Genomic DNA, 16,231 nt, shown 5'->3' on the forward strand with positions numbered 1-16,231 from the left:
CTTTTCCTCAACTTTTTTCATATATATATATATATATGTATATATACACACACACACACATGCATACATACATACATACATACACACACGAGCCCTTCTTTAATTTCTGTATTCCCTCTGGAACTAAAGCTTCTAAGTTACCTATTTAAATTGTTTAAATTTTATCATTGTCCAGATATGTCCCAAACCCCTTTTTCTGTTGTGTCTTGTCTTGAAAGTAACAATTGCTGCAGGTGATAGAATATTGACCCATTGTAGGGATTTTTCTATGTCCATGATTGTCCCATCATTAACCTTTGCTTTTCTCAGGACCATTTTTTCCCCATTTGCCATGAAATGTCCTCTCTGGGTCCTTGCCCTCCCATTCAGGTATCCGTAGCTTTGATTTCACTTCTGCGGCAGGATGAGTGAACCGCCTCTGAGAAAAGCAGATCCCTAGAAAGAATATTCATTTTAAGGTCTCCAATTCTCGTTTTTCTTTGTACTGTACTCTGTTTCCTCTACAATATCCCCAGAAACTTCAACCTTGCAATCTACACCTCTGTAGCCTCTCCCACTGGTTGGCAATCTTCTCCCAGAAACTGCATTTAAGGAATACACCCAGACCACTCGTTTCATTCCTCTTCAGGCTGCACTTTGGACTTTCTTAACTTGCCCCCACATCAAGTTAATTCCCTTCCACCACTTTCCAACTTAATTTTATGTATGCTTTTTGAAGACAGACGTCACTTTTCTTTTTGCTTTTATTTGTATTCACTGTGCTTAGCATAATGTCTAGCAGTAGTAAGCAATTAATGCTTGTTTACTGAACAATGCCCTTTAAGACTATTCACTATCCCAGTATTTCTAGTCCCTATTCCACTATTGAAATAAGATTTCACTCTTTTTCTTTTTTTCCATTCCACCCCTTTGCCTTTTTGTCCATTTTCCTGAAGGCTTTCTTCTTTCTGAGAGATTATTAACTTTTTATTTAATTGGGTCATAAAACTTATTTTTATCTTTACTTCATGCCCCCTCTCCTTTTATGTGCCTTTCTGTTGTATAATTGGTTCCACAAAAACATTCTTTTGTAGGTGCAGTGTTATGAGGTTTAGACCTGTTTCACCACCATGATTTCTATTTGTCTTTTGCTCTCACTTGTCTCACTATGTACTTTTAGAAAGAAGTCTCTGTTGCTTTTTTGGTGGTTGTCTTTGGTTGCTGAATTTGTTTACCTTATATTTCTATTACCTGGGATATTTGAAAACAATTTGCTTAAATCTGGCTATTTTCTAGGAATTTCTAGAATTTTTATGAGTATTTCTATTGGACTGTGTGTTCATCTTTTTCTTTAATTTAAAATTCAAATTTGCTTTCTTTGCCAACTTGAGTTTAATCTTGAAGTCTTTTGCTCTTTGAAATACATTTTTCCATTCCTTCCTGTTGTGTCTAGTGGATGAAGAATACTCTTGTATTAAATGTTCTTTCTTTTATATTTTAGGGTTTTTCTCTTGTTCTCTTGCAAATTTTATTGTTTTTCATTGAGAATATTCATTTTAACCATTATGTGCTTTGAACTTGCAGCAAAGGATTGTTGCTATTGTTTTCTGGATGTGATCTGTGATTTTTTTCAATTTGTACTTTTTTCCTGTTTTCAGAAATTCTGGGCTGTTTTCTTATTTTATGTCTTACCAGGTTTTTTTGTTTTTGTTTTTGACAAAAGGTTCTGGGAACTCTATAATTTTTATGCTGTCTCTGTTCAAGTTGTCTTTGGTTATATGGAAATCTGGGAATTTTTTTTTGCATTAATATTTTTTGCTTTTCTTATTCTAAATTGTTTTTCCACTTCTATGTATTTTCATTTTCATTTTTTTTTCAGGAGCTGAAGCAAGTTTATTTGGTGAGCAAATAAGCCAAAGAGGAAGAAAGGATTTTGGTAACCCTGAAGATGTAGTTAGTTTCTTCAGGGGCAAGAGGATGATTTTCATACTGAGAAAGTTAGGGAGTTCTTTGTGGAAAGGGGAGTTGTTCTTGGCCATTTAGCACCATCCAAACTAGTTCTTCATTGCTGATACAACCTTTGCTGTCCTCATGCCCCCCACTAACACTTCCACTTCTGCCATCTTCTCACCCGTGATGCTGAGGATGTGTCAGATTTCAGCTCCCATGACTGTGCCAATCCCTTCCTTATCAAACACCCAAAGCCCCTCAACATAGTCCTCATATGTGCCCTGGTCCTTATTCTTTGCTACAGTTTGCAGCATTTGCAGAAAATGTTCAAAGTCTAGCACCTTCACATTTATCTCCTCAGTCTTGGGATTCCCTCAAACATTGAGCACCTCCGCATTGGTGGTGTTCTGGCCCACACTGACTATATAACATCTTTCCACCCTTGTTGGGTCAAACAGCTGGAAAACCTCCTTGAACTCCTCTGCCTGGTCTTCCATTTTATTTTTTATTTTTTATGATGTGACTTGCCATTGTAGATTCAAGATTTTTTTTTCCTATTTTGACAATGATTTTTGCTATTCAAATCATAAATTCTGCTTCTGCAATACTTATTTCTCTTTTAAACTACTCAGGGACATCCTTCTGTATTTATATGATGTCTTGGAAATCCATAGTCCTTTGTTCATCAGTTACTGATTAATTTTCCTTTATCTTGAAATATTTATTCATAAATGTTTGTATTCTTTTAGCTGAGCTGGAGGGCACATTTCCATCTGTTATTAAAGTCTTGTATATTGGTTTATCTGCTTAAGGTCTTTGATGCTCAAGGTCTTTGAATTTCCTTGTTCATGAGATCTTTGCTAATTTTAACCTTTTTTGCTCATGTTCCCATATGACTCACTTTCTGAGTCTTTGTCCTTTGATTGTTTTTTCCCCTGGAGGCTTAATCCCAAAACTGTTTCTATTTCTTCTCACACTGGACATTTCTTGTTTCACTGTCCTTAGTCTCTATTCCAAGTGACTTCTTGGGGGGGGGGGGGAGAATAGATTTGCTCTAAGTGGATGCTGATTCTTTCCCTCAGGAATAATAGAGTGCCTCACAAACACATAACATGTGTCTTGCCCCAGCTTCTTCCGTTCCTCCATTGCCTGGCTGAGAGATCTGTTGTAGCACAGAGCTCACAAGCTGGTTTTTCTCAGCATGGGAGTGTGTGTATTGGTGGGGGTGGGGGGTGGGTGGGGGGAGGGGGGAGATGAAAGTAATGGGGGGCTAGGATTGAATTCTGTTTCAAGCCCATGGATTGGTTAGTGCATCCCTGCCCATTTGGTGGATGGTGGGGGGAGGAGTGTTGAATGAATACTTTAGGCGTTAAGGATTAGCTTTCAATGCTATCAGCTCATTAGGACCCTGAAAGAATGTTTGAATGTGCTAGTCTGTCCCTAAGAATTTAGAATGATTATTTTTAGAGTAGCGCCAAAGAGAAATGGGGTATCTAATAGGTCTAAGTGAAAGACTGAGTCACTAGTAGTATAAGCAATGGATAGGGCTCCTCTGCTACCATGTTACAATATGGGAGCACTGGAATAAATCAGGAATAAATATGCTATCACATATGCATTTGAAAACATTATTCTGCGGTTCAGCTAAAAGTTCATCTTCTCTATTACAGGTTCTTAACCCGAATCTAACTATGAGTTGGGTTTTTTTTTTTTTTTTAATGCTACTTACATTTGAATAAAATTGGTTTCCTTTTTAATCCAATGTGTTATATTTTAGGCATTTAAAAACAATATATTAGGAAGAGGCCTGTAGACTTCACCAAACTGCCAAAGGCAGCAGAAAATTAAAAAAAAAAAAAAGCTTAATAATTACTCCTCTAGAGGAACTGAAAATGAATGAGTATCTCTGGAAGGTAACAGAAATTATTGCCTCGAGGCAGCTAGTTGGTGCAGTGGATAGAGCACCAGCCCTGAAGTCAGGAGGACCTGAGTTCAAGTTTGATCTCAGACACTTAACACTTCCTAGCTGTGTGACCCTGGGCAAGTCACTTTACCCCAATTGCCTCAGGGAAAAAGAAAAGAAAAGAAAAGAAAGAAGAAGGAGAAGTTATTGCCTCACCCCAGTTTGGCTCCCTAGGGTACCTCTCTGGGCAGCCAGGTAGCAGGATACCTCACAGGATTTCTCAGATAAAAAGGATTTCTATAATTCGTCCAATGGTGAAATTCTGATGGAGCCCAAAACAGGTGTGAGATACTTCAACAACTGATTCATCTGTTAAAAGTCTTATTCTACTAAAAATAGTACATTTTTGGTAAAAATAGAACATTTGGTTAAATTTTTTGTCTTGCCTAGCTGATGGAATTCAGATTAGGAGTGTGTGTCTGTCTAATAATAGTAAAAATTTATTAATTTAATGCTCTAATGTTTTCAAAGCATTTTCCTTCAGGAAAACCACAGACAATAGGAAATACAAGTATTTTTGTCTGCATTTCACAAAAGAGAGATGTTTTTTAGTGCTACTTTTTACAAAAGCACATCATGAATGGCAGAAAAATACATCTGTGTGGCATAAAGACATTTATTTTGGTTATGAGTATATATGTGTTGCAGTGAAGGATCAAAGCCTTCCGTGGGAGTGTGGGGTGTGTGTGTGGAATGTTGACATTTCAGGGAGGAGGGAACCTCTATTTTGCAAGCCTTGCCTTGTCCTACCTGTTTGCTGACCATCTCATCTCTCAGCAGGTACAGAAAGTGACAAGGGGGACTGGACATGGTTTTGGCCAACAAGAAGGAACTAGTTGGTGAAATATAAACAACTGGAACCTTGGGAGAAAGAGACTGTTTTTCTATACAAGGAGGTGAACATGAGCAAGCTCAGACATAGCCCCTATATTTTAGTGTAGCTCAGTAGTTTCTCTGTACAACTATCCCAGATTCCACCAAAAACAGATGTTTTGGGAGAGGGGCTGTTGGAAACAGTTTGTGAACACTTTGGGGATGGTTTGTAGAGAGTTTGGGGAGAGAGATGTCCAAAGGAGGAGGAGTAATCAGTCTACCCCAATTAGCTCTTTAATTCAGCGGGAGATAATGACTAACTGATTACTTCTAACACAGTTTTGAAGACCATGAGACAAATATGGTGCTAAATGGACTAGATTCCAACTGCCCCCTCAGGGACATTCTCTCTGCCTGCCCATTCCACAGGAGAGGAAGCTATTGGGTTAATTTACTAAATGCACCCCCACACACACACACACACTCAGCTCACCCTCTAACGTCTAAGCAAGAAAAACCATTTCCTGTCCTTACAGTCAGAAGTGTTTAGCACTGGCTGGGGCATTTCCAATGTGCTATGCTAGCCTGACCCTCCTATTTCTCCCACCCTTCCTCCTCTCTGTCTGTTCCTTCTTTGATATTGGATACCTCCTGTTCGGAAAAAAAAAAAAAAAAGAAAGAAAGAATTAGCGCCTTTGGTTTCATGTTTTTATTTAAGGGATAGAGCAGAGCTGAAAGTAAGCCTGGAATACCAGCAGTAGATTTATCCAGTCCCCACCATCAGAGGCATGTACCTCGGCACCTTAGCAGGGAAGCAGTGGAACAATGGGGCTCTCCCTAGCAACTGCCAAACCCAGTAGCACTGCCTACATTTTCTAAGGCAGCCCAAGTTGATAAGCAAGGATAAATAAAGGACAAAGAGAGGGCTCTATAAGCTGAAGCTTTTTCCCCCAGATCAGACGCTCTTAAACTTTTTGCTGTTAGAATTTCTTTATGTTCTTAAAAGTTACAAAGAAAATCAAAGAGCTTTTATTGATACGTGTTTGAGCTATCACTATCTACCATAGTAGGAATTAAAATAGCTATATTTTTAAAATATTGATTCATAAAATAACAATAATAAACTCATTATATGTTGACATAAATATCATTTTAATTTAAATAACTATTTTCCAAAACATGCAAAAAAATTTAGTGAGAAAAGTAGAATTCTTTTTTTTTTTTATGTCTACAAATCTCTTGTCTGGCTTAATAGAAGACAAATGGATTCTCATATCTGCTTATGCATTCAATCTGTTGCGATATGTTGTTTTGGCTGAGGTGTATGAATTAAATCCAACTTCATACAGAAATGTATTTGGAAAAGGGAAGAGTATTTTAATAGGCAAATAACATCTATGAGGTTTGATTTCTGGTGCCCTTTGAAAGGGTTTCAGGGACCCCTCCCCAAGGTCCATAAATCACTCTTTGAGAACTGCTGCCCTAAAGCACACATATTACAAATATATAATATGCATATAGTAACTAGATGTATAATATACATATTATATACATAGATATAACATGTATGTTATATTTGCATGTACATATACGATGTACAATATTATATGTATAAAATGTTTGTATGTTTTAGAAAGCCCAAAAGCCAGGGATAGGAGGGGGGTGGAGGAGAGGGATTGTCTCAGGGCAGATTCAGTTGAGTTCATCTATCTCTGCCCCCAAGCTTATGCTACCATTTTGACCATACATTCACAAACTACTGTAGAGTTGTTCAACAAATACTATATTCAGACGGTTAAATTTCGAAATATCTGGAGAAAAGATAAAAATGACTGCATGGCCTGATATAAGGTTAGATGGTTCAAAAGGGAGAGAAAGCTCTCAAAAAAAACTTTTGTTATTTTTCAATAAGTTTATATGTCATCAAAAAATATATCATACCTCTCCTTCAGTGACCACAAAATGATGTTTTTCTTGTTACAGGGGGAAAGAGTTTGGCAAAACCAATTGATTATAGAGATCATATCTGTCAGAGTAAACAGGATTCTATACTTGTAGTATCTCATCATCCCAAAAGGAAAGAAGGCCTTCCTCATATCTTTTCCAGGACCAAGATGAGTCGTGACAATGATTCATCACTGAGCTTCATGTTAGTGCTTTTTTTTTTTTTTTTTATTGCTGTCATTGTGATAGTCTCCTGATTCTGCTTATTTCCTTATCCATCAGTTTATGTGGCTTACCATAGTTCTCTAAATTCCTTGTTTTTCATTTCTTATTATGCAATAATATTTCATTACATTAATGTGACCCAATTTCTTTAGTTACCAATAGATGAGTACCTGCTTTGCCTCTAGTTTTTGCTACCATAAAAAGTGCTGGAGTGAATATTTTTATATTTGTGGGGCCTTTCTTTTTGTCTTAGAATTCTCTATCCAGGAATGAACTCACTGGGTCAAAGGGTATGACTAATTCCAAATTGTTTTCCCAAGTAGTTGGAACAATTCACAGTAGCTATCAGTGTTCCTGTTTTCTTGCAGCCCCAACAATTAAATTCTTATCATGTAATCACAAATGATTCAGGTGTGCAAGAAAAGAGGAAGGGATTTAGAGACTAGTGAGTTCAGACTGGAAAGAGACCTATTCAAATGATAGAAGCAAGTGTACCTAATCGAAGAAGAACATTACTTCTTCCAGTTAGGATGAGGACAGAGAAAAGTCCATTAGATATGGTGGTAATGGAGATATCACTGGAAATGAGTACGTCTGCCAGCATAAAGGTTGCCTGAGAGTGGACAAAGGAGGAGCTGGGAATGAGAGGCTGGGAATGGGCTCTTCAATCAATGGGCTTCTCGTCCTTTGTGTCTCCCATATCCTTCTGTGGAGGGCCCCTCTGTACTAGAAGAATTGTTTCCTAAACTACAATGAGCGAAAATTGGAGTTATTTGGAAATGCAGCCTCTCTTTCCTCTTCATATTTTTTTGAATAAAGGTTTTATTTTTTAGGCAACTGAGGGAATGAGAAAAAGAAAAGAGAAAGAGATATACACAAACAAACAGTGAGGTTATTACTAACATCTGAGAGAGCAGTTTCAATAGTGAAATAGAGTCAGAATTCAATAAAACTAAAAATAAATGGGAGGTAAAGAAATGTAGGCAGTGATGATAGGCTTATTGTTAGGAAAGAGAGGTGATTAAAAAATAAGTTTAATGGGATTTGTGGTCTCCCTAACTGAAAGAGGTGCTGAGATCAGGAACTCTCTTAATTTAGGAAGTCAGCAGGATCCTAGTCCTTCAGCAAGCTTTTGTAAGCTAGAGGTCAGCCAGAGGGGTAGCGAAGGATGATCATCCCATGAGGGGAAGTCACTAGCCTGGTATTACATCACTAGCTTTGTGACTTGGAATAAATTTCACTTCTTTCCAAACCCGGGAATCTTTGGAGGTTTTGTGGTGGCAAAACCTAGGCAGGGAATACTTTTCCTTGGCAAAAAATGGAATACTTGGCACAAGTCCAACTAGTTCTCTGGATCAAAAAACTCCAGTCAACTCACTGATTCCAAGATCAAATACAAAATTCTTTGTTTGGGGATTTAAAGTCCTTTACAATCTGGCTCTAGCCCACCTTTCCAAGACTATTTTCTCCTAGCCAGAAGGCAAATGGGCAGAGAAGAGAGCCTAGGACCCCTTCAAGGAGTCCTAGGAGGGGTATCAATAGAAAAGGTCTGCTGACATCTCCTGGGACCAGCTTGGAACTGCAGGAGAAAGGGGGATGATAGTAAAAAATAGCTGAAATTTAAATAGGGCTATAGAGTTCGCTAAGTAGTTTACAACTATTATCACTTTTGATTACCTTCTGAAGTAGGTGCGATTATTATCAGTCCCATTTTACAGATGGGGAAACTGAGGTGAAGTGACTGGCTCAGGCTCATGTAGCTCGGTGGTCTTCCTCACTCCAGATCCCTCACTCCAACCTCTATGCTAAAGCAATGTCTGATGTCACCTGCTGAGATCAATCAGGGTCATATTCCTCCTCAGACACTTTTTAACTGTGTGATTTTAGGCATATTGCTTATTCCACACGAGCTTCATTTCCCTTACCAGTAAAAATTTAAGGGTTGGTCTTGCCAGCTGTGGACCTATGGATGAGTCTATGAAAGCAGTATCTGATATCTCTGTTGGGAACAAAAGAAAACCACATGACTCTTTGGGACTCTTACGATTTGGGAATTTACATGGATTTTTGAGGAGAGGGCTTGCTTGTTTTCCATGTGTTGTTTTGGGGTCTGTTCTGTTTTCTTCTTTTTCAGATCTTGTCACATTGTGAATTAGATTCTTACACAGAATAAATCATTCTTAACATATCACTTTTTTGTATTGTGATACCTCTTGGCTAACTAGTGAAATCTATGAAGCCATTCTTGGAATAATGTTTAAAAGTGCTAAAATAAAATAATCAGGGTTATGAAGGAAAAGATTATATTAAAATAGCATCATCAATTTTTTAAAGCAAGCTTATGAATCCTAGCTTAAGAATCTATATAGGTGAGTGGGAAGGAGAGTTGTCACTTTTTGTCAGGTTTATTGGGCAAGGGTTGCAAATCAAGAGTTAGAAAATACCCAGATTGAGGCAGCAGGGTGGTTCAGTGGATAGCATGTCAAACTCAGAGCCAGGAAAACTCATCTTCTTGAGTTCAAATCCGGCTTCAGACCCTCACTAGCTGTTTGACTTTGAGCAAGTCACTTAACCTGTTTGCCTTATTCCACTGGGGAAGTAAATGACAAACCACTCCAGTATGTTTGACAAAAAAAAAAAAAAACAAAACAAAAAACAAAAAACTCAGAGCCAGCATGATCCACAGGGTCTTGAAGAATTGGACATGACTGTCATTAGAATGTTTGACAAAGAGGTACACACACAAATAAGCATAATACAAGGTGTGCTACACTTGAAAGAATTAGAATAGACACTTCCACATCTTTTAGCTTAGATAATCTATAAATGCCCTTTTTTGCTCTAAACACTATTATTCCATGAAAAGGATTTAGTTTAATTTCCTCCTATTTCACAGATGAGTCCTGAGACCTAGTTTCAATCCCAGCTTTTTTCCTTATTAGCTGCATGATACTGAATAAATCACTTCATAAGGTTCAAATAAAGTTGTCTCCTGTCACATGTTAAGATTGCACTAGATTTCTTGATGTTGTAGTCTTGAGGGATTATATTAGAAAGAGATGAGGAGGGGGTGTATTTCAAATATAGAGATCAATGTGTGGAACTATAGGAGCTGAGAAACGGAATGTTTGGAAGGGGAATAGGAAACAGGATAGTTCCACTGGAATGGAGATCTCGTGAGATAGAACACCAAAGAGTCTCGGAAAGGTGGGCTGGAGCCAGATTGTAAAGGACTTTAAATCCCCAAACAAAGAATTTTGTATTTGATCTTGGAGTCAGTAGAATTGACTGGAGCTTTTTGATGAGGGGAACTAGTTGGACTTGTGCCAAGTATTCCACTTTGGCAGTTATGTGAAAGATGGGTTGGAGAGGGAGGAAATGAGATACAAAGAGCAGTAATTCCAGTGAGAGGTACCATGGGTCTGAATTAGGACAGTGGCAAATGTGAGTGGAGAATTCCTAGCATTTACATAGCACTTCAATATTTGCAAAGCCCTTCACAAATATTATCTCTTGATTCTCACAGCATCTCTGGGAAATAGGTGCCATTATTATCCCCATTTTATAGATGGGGGGAACTGAGGCAGATAGTAGTTAAATGACTTGCTTGCTCATGGTTACATAGCTAATAAATGTCTGAGGCTACATTTGAATTCAAATCTTCCTTACTCAAGTACTGGTATTCGATTCCCTGAACCTTTTAGCTGCTTATACAGGGGACACATGCGAGATAAATGGTTGTAAAATTCACAAACTTTGGCTGCTTAATGGATATGGAGGTGAAGAATCAGAAGGTGTGAATGAGTTGCGATGTTAACACCTTGTAAAGAGCACCAATGAGATTACAGGTTCATGGAAGCATCAAAGTAAGGACAAGAATAGCACAGAATGAGAAGGTGTAGCTGGGCTGTGATTTACACCACTGGAGGGAGAAAAATAAAGATATAAAAACTTCATAGATCCATTGTAATATTGAAACATTTAAAAATACACATCAAACCAATAGAAAAAATTATAAACCTGATTATTAAAAAAAAAAAAGGAACCTGTGCTACTTACCTGAAAGTGTTGTTAATTATAAAAAGAAAGTGTTTTGTAAACTTGCTCTCCTTACACCAGACTTTCTCTTTTGTTGTTATTGTGTCATTTCAGTTGTGTGTAGCCCCTTGTGACCTCAACTGGGGTTTTCTTGGCAAAGATACTTAAGTGGTTTGCCATTTCCTTCTCCAGTTCATTTTATAGTTGAGGAAACTGAGGCATACAGAGTTAAGTGACTTTCCCAGGGTCACAGGGCTAGTAAGTGTCTAAAACTGGATTTGAATTTATGAAAATGAGTCTTCCTGACTCCAGGCAGACACTCCCACTTAGCTGTTCCCCAGAATTTCTTTACTGTGCAATAGAAACTTTTTTTTGATGCATTGAAAGCATATTCATATTATTGCTCTGTAAAAAATGACCAGCAGGATGAATACAGAGAGGCCTGGAGAGACCTACATGAACTGATGCTGAGTGAAATGAGGAGAATTAGGAGATCACTATACACTTCAACAATGATACCGTATGAGGATGTATTCTGATGGAAGTGGATATCTTCGGCAATGAGAGGATCCAAATCAGTTCTAATTGATCAGTGATGAACAGAACCAGCTACACCCAGTGAAAGAACACTGGGAAATGAGGGTGGGCCACAAAATATCATTTACACTCTTTCTGCTGTTGTTTGCTTGCATTTTTGTTTTTCTTCCCAGGTTATTTTTACCTTTTTTCTAAATCTGATTTCTCCTGAATTTGAGGTCTATTACCACTCAACTTACTTATTGCTCAAATCACTTGTTTTTATCTATAGCAAAAGAGGTATGACCTGATCTTCTCAATAAATCTCCAGAAGTTTCCTGGTGTGTGCCTTTATTTATGGTCAAAAATCCAATGCTCCTTTCAAACTGATTAAGGGCTTATTCATACATTATGATAATGTTCTAAGAAAATTCTTTCATATCTGGTTTACTCAGTTGACTAATTAATTAGGATGAAAGAAGTTGTATCACTTAACTCAATTCCATGAGAATTGTGACCAAGTCTTATTTAAACTTCATTCTTCCAGTACTACTCACAAGCACAAGAGTTGTAGTAGAAAGAGTACTTAAATTGGAGTAGCAGAATTTAAATTTAACTCACTTTGCCAAGTATGTTATAATGTATAGAGCAGGGATTCTGAAACTATGGCCTGCGGGCCAAATGCGGCCTGCTGAGGACGTTTATGTGGCCCGCCGGGTTATGGCAAATGGGCTGAGGGGCCGAGACAGAGTGTGAGCTTTTGTTTTTACTATAGTCCGGCCCTCCCACAGTCTGAGGGACAGTGAACTGGCCCCTATTTAAAAAGTTTGAGGACCACTGGTATAGAGCACTGAATTTAGACTAACAAGAGTTGAGTTCAAATCCTAATTCTAAAACTTACTTCCTATGTTGCCTGGAACTAATTGTTTAATTTCTCTGGGCCTTAGTTTCTTCATCTGTAAAATATGAGGGTTAGTCTATATTTCTGAGCCCCTTCCCAGCATTAAATCCTAAAATTTCTAGTAGGCATTTAAAGAATGAATGGGGCAAGGACACAGGTGAAATCCAGTCAGCTCTAAGAAAATTTAAGGAGGAAGTGATCACAAATTTTTTAGCAAGTCACCTACTATTTTTTAATTATATGGCAGATCTTATAATCAATGACTATGTAGTTGAGAAGGCTTTTTATTATTCTTTTTTCTCTGTTTATTTAAGCTTGAACCTTGAGCCTGTTATGAAGCTGAAAGATTTTAGTCAATGTAGAAAGCGAAGTACTAGAATGAAACAGTCTTTCTTCAAGTTTTAAATTAGATTTATAAACATGTTACCATTGTATTTACCTGAGGATGGGTGCCCACTCCTGAAAATCTTTCATGTGGATCAAGAAAAAGTGCTGGCCATTACAGTAAACGGGCACTAATATGTGTGCATAGCATCTAGGAATATACATGCTGGTCACATTGTTGGTGCTCAGTCAACACTGAAAAATAAAACACAATAAGGTTCCAGAATGTAAGTCCTAGGGGCATTCTCCAGGGAGCAGGATCAGAAACTGGGCATTGTTACACCCAGGCACAGACTGAAGGAATGGTATAATTGGACCTTTTCCACGGGGTGTGTCTGGTATGCGTTACTAACTGGGGGTGGTGAGCAGGGGATAGGAGGAAGTTAGTAGTAACTCTTAGGGCAGTCATGCCCAGGCTGGTGCCTGCAGAATTCTATTGCAAAGGTTCTCCACTGACCTCCTATGACCCTTCCATCCCTCACAGCAGGAATCCACTCTCCTGGCAGCCGGAGATGATGACTGAGAAAGAGAGGCAGCTGAGGAAGTGTGACTCTTCCCATTTCATCACAGCTGGAGCCCAGACCAAGCAGTAGCTCTGAAGTAGGCTTGGCTTGACTCTTGGCAAAGACAACCCTGGCTCTGGGAACCCCTGAGTGCACACTGGGACAGGACTTGGAAAATAGGGATTAATAGTAACTTGATGCAAGTATTTTGAAGTTTTGCAATTTTGGGATTGACCTAGTATGGAACCAGTAAGTAGATTTTCCAAAAACATCCCGTGAAATGCCCACTGATTTCCACAGAGCATTTCATTCAGGTATTCAGAGGGAATTTTAAAAAAGATTTTTAAAAGGCAAACTTTTGTTTAATACTTAAACCTAAATGAAATTTAATTTATCAAACTAAAGAAACTAAAACTTAATGAATAAAAAGAAACAACTAAACTTTACTCTAAAAATACAAACTTTAAAAATAACATACAGAATTCCACTTTTCCCTTCTTTGGTTTTCCTAAAATTGGATTCTTTACAGGTACTTTTGTGACATTTTTATATTCATTGATTCATTTGTTCAACAAATTTTACTAAGTATTTATTATGTATAATAAGAAAGTCAGCCTGGCTTAGTGATCAGGGAGCTGGCAGCCTGAGAGTAAAAAAGACTTACTTAGCTTGTCTAAACTTCAGTTTTCTTCTGTGTGAAAAAAGGAGGTGATTTTTCATGAGATGATAGAATTTAGAACAAATAGGACACATAGAGATCACCTAAGCTAATAGAAGTTATTTTCTCAAATCTGCCTTTTAAAATTTTAGCGTCTTTAAGTCCAATGATTCCATAAAAGAATATTAAAATGGTCACAAAGGATTAGGATGTAAAGATGTCACTAATAAAGATATTTTGCTCAGTAATTACATATCAGATATTGAAGCAATACTTGTTGAATTAAATCAGATTGGGGAAAATTTGATGCAGGCTATTTAGATGGAAGGGTAGAAAGGATGATATGTTGAGAGATAGCAAGTGTGATGGACATGACACGAGTGCAGCCCCTGATTCCAAAGAAATTCTACCAGCCCTTACAGTACAGTTACAAGTAACAGCCCTTACTTGTCTATTTACCTTATAATGTTATTTTTGCAGGAGAGTCCATGTCCCTTTGTCTACTTCATTTTAAAACTACAGGGCCCCCTAACATCCCTGAGCCAGCTGGTAGTCAAGCTGCCAGATAATAATCTGGCTAGAGCCAACTTTCTGGGAGCAATTACATATATAGCTTCATTTCCTCACTCTAAAAAAAAAGATTGGGTATCCAGCTGTTCACTGGGCAAAACAGATGCATATTATACATCTTCTTATATTCTTTCTATATGAGTGAGGATGTCTGTGGGGTTTACTTATTATTCAATAAACTGTAGTTAGTGTAAGGTAGGTATGGTAATATCTCTGTTCCCCTAAACTCACAACCTAACAAACAGAAATTCAAGAAAAGTGGAAAGCATCTTAAGGGGTAAGGCTAATGCTGCTGATAGGAATTGTTGCTGATAGGAATTCAGAAGAGAGAAGTAAGACAGAGCAACAGCAGGCTTCTCTGCCCAGGATATGTGCTTCTCATGCATCACAACTGGCACCATAGGGGTTTAAAAAAAAGAACTGAGAGGCATTTTGTCACCATAAATCAACTGAGAGTTCTTAACCTGGAGGTTGATTTCAAGGGATTGGTGACCTAAGCTGGAAAAAAGGCACATCTTGATTCTCATTAACTTTTAGTTTCCTTTGTGATTCCATGTATTTTGTCCTGTGCAAATGCATTTTAAAATATTATTCTGAGAAGGGGTCCATAGGCTTTACCAGATAGCCTAGAGGTTCATGGTGGGTTAAAAAAAATCAAGAATCTGTGGTTTAAAGTGAGATCCTACATAGCCACAGAAGAAAAGGAATACGAATGTTAAATGTTTCTAGCTACCTACTTAAGTGTGAATTAGTTCTAGATCTCAAAAAATTTGAAACTGAGTTCTAAATCTAGAGCCCTGAATTTTTCAGAGCTGAGAACGTTTAGTGGGCAGCTCAGCAAAGAAGGCAGCAGAAGATCACTAGATGGCAGGAGAGAGCAGGAGTATATCAGCAGAGATCGTCAACAGAGAGCAGCTCAGTAGATGTCAAAACAGACCTAGAGAAAGCAAACTTTAATAGCATCAGAGGAGCTTAGAGGATATGAATTATTGCCATGAGTGTTCTCTATACCTTGGTCGTATGTTTCCTTCTCCAATAGCAACCACTTAAAGTGTATCCTATTTGTAGGAAGAATTTTTCTTGATATTTATTTTGATATATTGTTTGAATATATGTTGTTGTGAACTAATTTTTTTTTCTCAATGGTCTAAAAAGAAAACTATTAGAGGGTTTCTGAATTACGGTTTTGAGCAGACATTGACACACCAAAACACCTTGAACTTGTTAGAATTTACAGGGGATCGAAGTGTGAGGATGGCCCAGGTTGAACTCCAAAAGAGTTAGTTCTTCATGAGCCCATAAGGAAATTTCTTGACCAAGAAGTAGATGCAGTCAAAGGCTCCCCATTCAGAAACTGCTTACACATCTTCCCAATTTGAGGGCAACTTTGACAATAAGGCAGTTAAATCAGTGTGTCTCTGATGATAATAATACTTTAATTTTTATATATCTTCTTTATATATATATATATATTTCCTTAGTTAATCAACGTATTATTATAATTTTATATTTTGGGAAAATGCTTCTCAGAAGAACAAAGCAATTTGTTTCAAGTTATATGAGAGTTTACTCAGATCTTCCACTTCCCAATCCCCTATTCTTTTACTAGACCAGGACTCAAATAATTGACTATTCCAGTGAATATTACAAAGAAGCAAAATTCTTTGAACTAAAAGTTGATATTTTGGGCAATATGATTTTTAAATATGTAACTTATATGTTAATTGGACTTTAATTAGACCAGATCCTCTAAACCTCTGTTAAATGAGGCCATTTCATCTAAAATG

The sequence above is a fragment of the Sminthopsis crassicaudata genome, chromosome 1, assembly GCF_048593235.1.
Source record: "Sminthopsis crassicaudata isolate SCR6 chromosome 1, ASM4859323v1, whole genome shotgun sequence".
NCBI lineage: Eukaryota > Metazoa > Chordata > Mammalia > Dasyuromorphia > Dasyuridae > Sminthopsis > Sminthopsis crassicaudata.